We start from the raw sequence: 6933 nt of genomic DNA on the forward strand, positions 1-6933 counted from the left end.
CTCATGAACCTATTCTACCCAACATCAAGTCTCAAGTGAGTGTGTGTGTGCAGTCCAACCCTTTTCTTGCTCCTGTATAAGACAGATATTATGAGGAATAGGTTCTATCCTTAGTGCTAAAGTAACCGAGAAAAGTCCTTTCTTCATTTCGTATAAGAGTGATGGGAATTAAAGTTAAGATTGAATTAATTTAACAATTAAGCACAAGGGGCTGCAGATGCTTAGGGGCTATCTATCCTCGTAGGAAGTCTTCTCGGATGTAATTGTCCTTTCCCTCTAGATTCAAAATCACCCTAAGCAGTGCTGCAAAATTATTATTTGTTTCATCTCCGCGTAGGAAGTCTTTTTGGATGTAATTGTCCTTTCCCCCTAGCATTGATGAATTTGTTTCACTTTAAGTTCAAATTAAGGAGTCAACACCACAATTAGGAAGTTAGGATGTAATTGTCCTTTCCCCCACATGTTGGTGCCATTCTCCTGCCCCATTTAACATTAACAAATTAAGGAGAATATAACAATTAAGAATCAATTTGATTAATTTTCCCACACAAACTTATACTACTTTTACTCTTAAGACTTTAAAGGGTCTAAGTTAACACTAAAGATAGAACGTGCTCCTTAAAATACCTATTTATACATTTACTCAAGGATTGCAACCGGGTGCTTTTCTCATTGGAGAATTTTCACATTAAAACAAGACATGGGTATAGCAAGAACATAAGAAACACAAGAAACTATTTTCATGTACAAGAAGCAACCTAAGGAAGAGACAAAACAAAAATTTTCATGCCATATTTACATTAAAAACAAGCTACTTAGTTATGCCTCTTGCTATAAAAACAAAACAAAAGAATAAAGTTCAAGGGAGTTTGGGAACACTACGACTCTAGACACTTTATTAGGCCCCCCCCCCCCCCCCCCCCACACTTAGGGGAAGCATTGTCCTCAATGATTCAAAGAAAAAGAAATTAAAAGAGAAGAAGTAGAAGAAAGAAGGAGTAGAAGAAGAGTAGGAGAAAGAGAGAAGAAGAATGAGAGAGATAGGAAGAAGAAGAAGAAGGGAAGAGAGGAAGAGGAAAGCTCACATTTGTTTATTGAGGCCCGTAAGGAGGACCTTGAAGTTGGAGGTGTTGCATCATCCGACGGAGCATCTCATTATTTTCATTAGTGACACGGTTGCCCCTTTGAACTTCATTGCGAAGGCCGGAGATTTCAACACCTTGCCTTTGTTGCTCGGTGCTCATCCTCTCGATCTCATTATGAATCCATGTCCATCTTTGATTTTCATTAAGCTCACCGGCTGCATGGCCATGGTGCCCCTCTTGGTGCAAGTTAGCACCTTCTCCTTCATCATGGTGCAAGTTAGCACCTTCTCCCTCATCATCTTGTTGTTCTAGAACCTGCACATCATCAACATACAACCAATTTTCTTCCACCTCGGTGGTAGTCCGAGATGGGTTAGGCAATAAAAACACAATTGGCACATTTAGCCTAAGTTGGTAATGGAGAGGTGGGCGATGTTTGATGAAATTCATAGCAATAAGGGTTTCTATGTTAAGCCTATTGTTTCCCTCAATTGGCTTGATCCCCTCATTCTCACCCACTCCAAAACACCTAGCTATATATGTAATGATGCCACCCACCACTATGTCTCCTCTACCGACCGGTCTAGTACCAACAAAGTCTAGGTAATCAATCAAATAAAAACAAGTATTGACGGGGTGGTTGTGGAGCATTGCCCATAACATGAACAATTCATCGGTTCTAGTGTTTCCTAGCTCGGTTCTACCCCAAATAGTGCAAGCCATTACCCTTTGGAGGTACCGAAGTACGGGGTTGTGGATGTTGCTAGCTTTGTTGGCTCTAGGAACATAGTTGGAAACGTCGTTGATACGTGTCCAAAAGGCAGCTGGGTCATAGTTATCCGGTTTTAGGCTAGGATCCCAATGATCATGAATATATCCCTCATTTGCAAAACCTAAGGCCTCACAAAAGTGCTGAAGTGACATGTCATAATCAATATTCATCAACCGAAAAACAACTCTATGGTTAGGGTTATCAAAATTCAACTTATCTTTAGTGAAAACAATTGAGCTTAAAAATTCATAAGTGAAGTTTTCATAACCCCGCATAGGTTTCAGCAATTCAGTCCAACCTAACTTTCCTATCAACCTAGAAACATCATCAAACAGCTCTAGCACATCTAAAGTATTGGGATCAGGATAACGAGAAGGATGCAAGTGTTTAGAGATTAGAATTTTATACCTGTCCCGTTGCTTGTTGTTCTTGAAGTTTATTCCATGATTCTTCACTTGTGCTTGCTTCTTTGGGGGAGGTCCTCCTTGTGAGCTTGCTGGTTCTTTACCACTTCTTCTTGAAGCCATTTACCCTTGTTGGAATTGGTTTTGAAGGTTTAGGGTTTGGGAGGATTTTTGGTGGAAAGGATTGGTTTAGGGTTGGGGTTGATGTTTAAGGAAGGTTTGTTGGTGTGGATGTGGAGATTGGTTAAGGTTTTGTGGTGTTTGGGTTAGGTTTTGAAAGATTAGGGTTTTGGTGAATTATGGGTTTGAATGGATGAAAGATGTTTTTGATTGGTGGTTTTTGTTTGGGATGAAGTTTATGATTGATTGGTGAAAGAATTGAATGGTTTGGTGAAGAATTGAGGGAGATATGAAGGTTTGAAGGTTTGAAGGTTATGGAGGTTTAGAGAGAAGTTTGAAAGATGAAAGAGGGTTGTTGTTTGTGAATGAGGAAGAGAAAGAAAAATTTGTGGATATATGGGGTGTAGAGGTCGGGCACGGCCGTGCCACCTATTGGCACGGGCCGTGCCATCTTTCTGACTTCATGGCCAATTTTTGCTTTAAAAACTTGGCACGGCCGTGCCATTCCTAGCACGGGCCGTGCCACCTTTCTGGTCATGGGGCTTCAAAATTTTTCCATTTTTTTCGAATCAACTCGGACAATTACCTACAAAGACACTTAGAACAAAGAAAAACAAAACAAAAGCGATTAAATGCGTGAGTTGCCTCCCACGAAGCGCTCTTTTAATGTCATTAGCTTGACGGTTAGAAAGAGTCCTTAGAATGGATCAAAGATATCATATTGTGTAGATGACGCTATAAAACGTTCTTTCACAACATGATCGTTAAGCATGCAACAAGAGTAAAGAGCGGGACCTTTCATAACGTTTTCCAACTCAAATCCTACCATCTTATCACTCACTTGAAACACTATCCTACCAAGTTTAACATCAATGAGAGCTCCTGCAGTTGCAAGGAAAGGTCTACCTAGGATTATGGGGACGTCATCGTCCTCTTTAATGTCAACGACTACAAAATCAGTTGGGATGTATATCCCTTCTATCTTAACAGGTATATCCTCGACAAATCCTACAAGTTTCATGGTAGAACGATCAGCAATTTTTAATTCCATCTCGGTAGGTTTCAACTCTCCTATCCCTATCCTTTTAAGAAGAGACAAAGGCAGCAAACTAACACTAGCTCCTAAGTCACATAAGGCTTTGTTTATGGTTTCATTCCCAATTTCACACGGTATGGCAAAGCTACCTGGATCTCTAAGCTTAGGGGGGGCTTCTTGTATGATTGCACTAGTTTCCTTAGCCAAGGCTATTGTCTCATTATGCTCTATAGCCCTTTTCTTTGAAAAAATTTCCTTTAAAAACTTGGCATATAGAGGCATCCTAGACAAAGCTTCAGCAAAGGGAAGTTTAATGCAAATCTTCCTAAGTATGTTAACAAATTTTTCAAACTTACCCTCTAGTTTAAGCTTATCAGGATTTAAGGGGGATGGAGTTTTGTTTTCTGCAAGTGGTTTTGCTTCTTCTATCACAACTTTATCACCTAAGGGCTTGACATTTTCTTTCCCAATGTTTTTAACCTTAGCAAGAGTTTCGCCTAACTTACTACCCCCAAAAGATATGACATTAACTTGGGCTTTGGGATTGGCTTCGGTTTGACCAGGAAAGACTCCCGGTGTTTGGGAAGAGGTAGCCACTTGTTGGGCTATTTGAGCGATTTGAGTTTCAAGCATTTTAGAGTGAGTAGCAATAGAATCAACCTTGGTATTGAGCTTGGAAAGAGAATCATTCAGAAATCCAGTTTGGTTTTTAAGTTCTTGAAGTTGTTTGTTTTGGTTTGCAATAGAATTTTCCAACAAAATTTCCAAATTGGATTTCTGAGTGAATCTTTGGTTGTTTGCATAACCGGGTGGTGCTACTTGTCCATAGGGATTTTGGTTTTTATAAAAATTTTGATTTTGTCTCATCCCTTGGTTGTATTGAGCATAATTCATTTGCTCAACACCATTAATAGCACTACCTAGTTGGCAATCAACACCAGCATGACCAGTTATACCACATATTTCACAAGAAGGAGTAGAAGCAGAATTGATAGCACTAACATTGAGTTTTTCAAGTTTTTCAGTTAGTGTATCAATTTTAGAAGCAAGGTGGTCATAGTTAGAGACTTCGTGTATACCTGCCTCCTTTTTGGAGGGTGAAGAACTAGTGATGGCTCTCTCGTCGGTCCACTTGTAGTGATTTTGAGCCATGTCTTCGATCAAGGCATACGCCTCCGTGTAATTCTTGTTCATAAGTGCTCCACCTGCAGCTGCATCAACAAACATCTTAGTGGTATAAGACAAGCCATTATAAAAAGTGTGGACTATAAGCCACTTCTCTAGGCCATGGTGGGGACAAAGTCTTAGCATTTCTTTGAAACGCTCCCATGCCTCATAGAGAGATTCCCCATCTTTTTAGTTGAACCGCGTGATTTGGTCTCTAAGTTTAGCGGTTTTAGATGGTGGAAAGAAACGGGCAAGGAATGCTTGCCTCATCTGATCCCATGAAGTGATGGAACCGACTTCAAGGGAATGGAACCAAGCGCTAGCTCTATCCCTTAAGGAAAAGGGAAAGAGATGAAGTCTTATGGCCTCTTGGTTCTCCTTCATGGTTCCACTAATTCGTAGGAAAACAGAGATGTGAAGATTGGGATCCTCAGTGGGGGATCCCGAGAATTGGTTTTGCTGCACCAAGTTAAGTAGGGCAGGCTTAATTTCAAAATTGTCATCCTCAACCGTTGGGTACACAATAACAGCTTGTGGCTCACCCGTAGACGGCGTTGCATACTCTTTGAGAGTGCGATTGGCCATGGCGGTGTTATTTTGTGCCGCTCTCCTCCTTCTATGTAAGAACCTTTCGATCTCGGGTATGAATACCGCTCGATTTCTAGTTCTTCGCATAAAAGGTTGAGAACCCAAGAAGTTAATGATAACAGAAAAATAAAAATAAAAAGAAAAGAGAAAGAAGAGAGAGAATTCTAATCACTAAAAAAAAGCTAATTAAATTAGTTAACTCCCCGGCAACGGCGCCAAAAACTTGATAGGGCCAAACCGCAAGCGCACGACCTATCGAAGTAATAGTAGTAAGTAGAGTTATCGTTCCGCTAGGGAGTTGTTCAACTTAATTAACTTTTAATGAATGATTAGAGGAGAGAAAGTTGATAAGAAAGAGTTTGATTGCTGAAGGTAAAAACAATAATAATAAAGGGCCTTAGGATCATTGGTTCATCTTAATAACTAATCCTTCACTAGACAAAACCTAAACATCTAATTTCATGATTTACACACTAATTTCTAAAGACCGGTTTCCCTTAGCCTCTCACCTTTCCGATGAAAGTCCGGTGAGAGTTTACTTCTAGCAACCAAGCCTATTTCGCTGACATGATTACTAGAAGATGCATAGAGGATTGAAACTACTCTTTGTCTCAATAATTGCAAAGACTATTTCACTATTTTGCAATTATTGTCTAGATTCACTTGTTCCAACATCAAGACTCCGCTCTCGCTTTATGAATTGATGTTTGGGATGATGGATTAACGATTATCAAACCCTCCGCTTTCGCTTCCACAGTTTGATAATTGTTAATCCACGTTAAGACGGTGAATCTAGATTAGAAATTAGGGTTACATAGAAATTAGGGTTTAGACATGTTTTGTTTAGGATTGAGTCATTAGACTCCCCAATAATCCTAAGACTAAGAAGTCTACTCACTCATGTTCATCGTAGACATGGAGGAAGAAGAGAGAAATACGGTAAAATAAATTGCAAAGAAAGTAAAAGGGAAAATAAAGACTTTTATTAAAATAGCAATTGAAATAAACAAAGTAAAGCATGATTGTTTATGGTGGAGAGCTACTCTATTTATTGCTTTACATCTGACTTAGAAACTAAGCAACTAGAAGGATAAAACGGTAAAGCTGCAACAGGGTAACTTGGGCCCGAAGAAAAGCAGCAAAAGAGTATCCTGGGGACGGGTACCGCCGTGCCACATGTTGGCACGGGCCGTGCCAAGCTTCTGAGTTTGGGGGAACTTATTTTTGTCCCGTATCTTCGTATTTTTGCGCTGTATTTGCTCCAGTCCTCTTTCTTTTGCTCCAAGGCACCTTCCACCATATATTTATTCCTAAAATAAAATAAAAGACAATTTGAAGTAAAATATTCTAAACTAAAATAAAATGCAATAAAATAAAATCAAATCTAAAATAAAACTAAACTAAATAAGGCAATAAATAATACTATCTATGACTCATCACATTGTCCTTTACATCATTGGCCTAAATACAAACTACTTTCCTTGTGAGGACTTAATCTCACATAAAATGAATTAAAGCCAAAAGTAAAGTGCAATAACAAAGAAATGGAAAAGGAGATGAAGATGATGAGGGATGCTTATGAAACAATGAACAAAGTGGTTAGTAATAGTAAGCATAGAATCATAGAAAAATAGGCAAGGAGAAAGGAATAACAACATGGTAAAATGGCAAGAAAAGGTGTCAAAACACAATTAACAAAATACCAAGGTCCCAAGCAAACAAAAGACTCATAACCCTCACATTATAACATCTTTCAAAAGA

The 6933-nt window shown here is 39.2% G+C and overlaps 1 non-coding gene across 1 annotated transcript; it reads left to right on the forward strand.

Moving 5' to 3' along the window:
* The first annotated feature begins 4699 nt into the window (after positions 1 to 4699).
* LOC146937254 (small nucleolar RNA R71) lies at positions 4700 to 4806 on the forward strand. Its single transcript, XR_015033646.1, has one exon. It is a non-coding gene; the product is annotated as a small nucleolar RNA R71 (small nucleolar RNA).
* Positions 4807 to 6933: the final 2127 nt, after the last annotated feature.

The sequence above is a fragment of the Medicago sativa genome, chromosome 3 (genome assembly GCF_051527215.1).
Source record: "Medicago sativa cultivar Bolivia chromosome 3, Bolivia_mono, whole genome shotgun sequence".
NCBI classification, from domain to species: domain Eukaryota; kingdom Viridiplantae; phylum Streptophyta; class Magnoliopsida; order Fabales; family Fabaceae; genus Medicago; species Medicago sativa.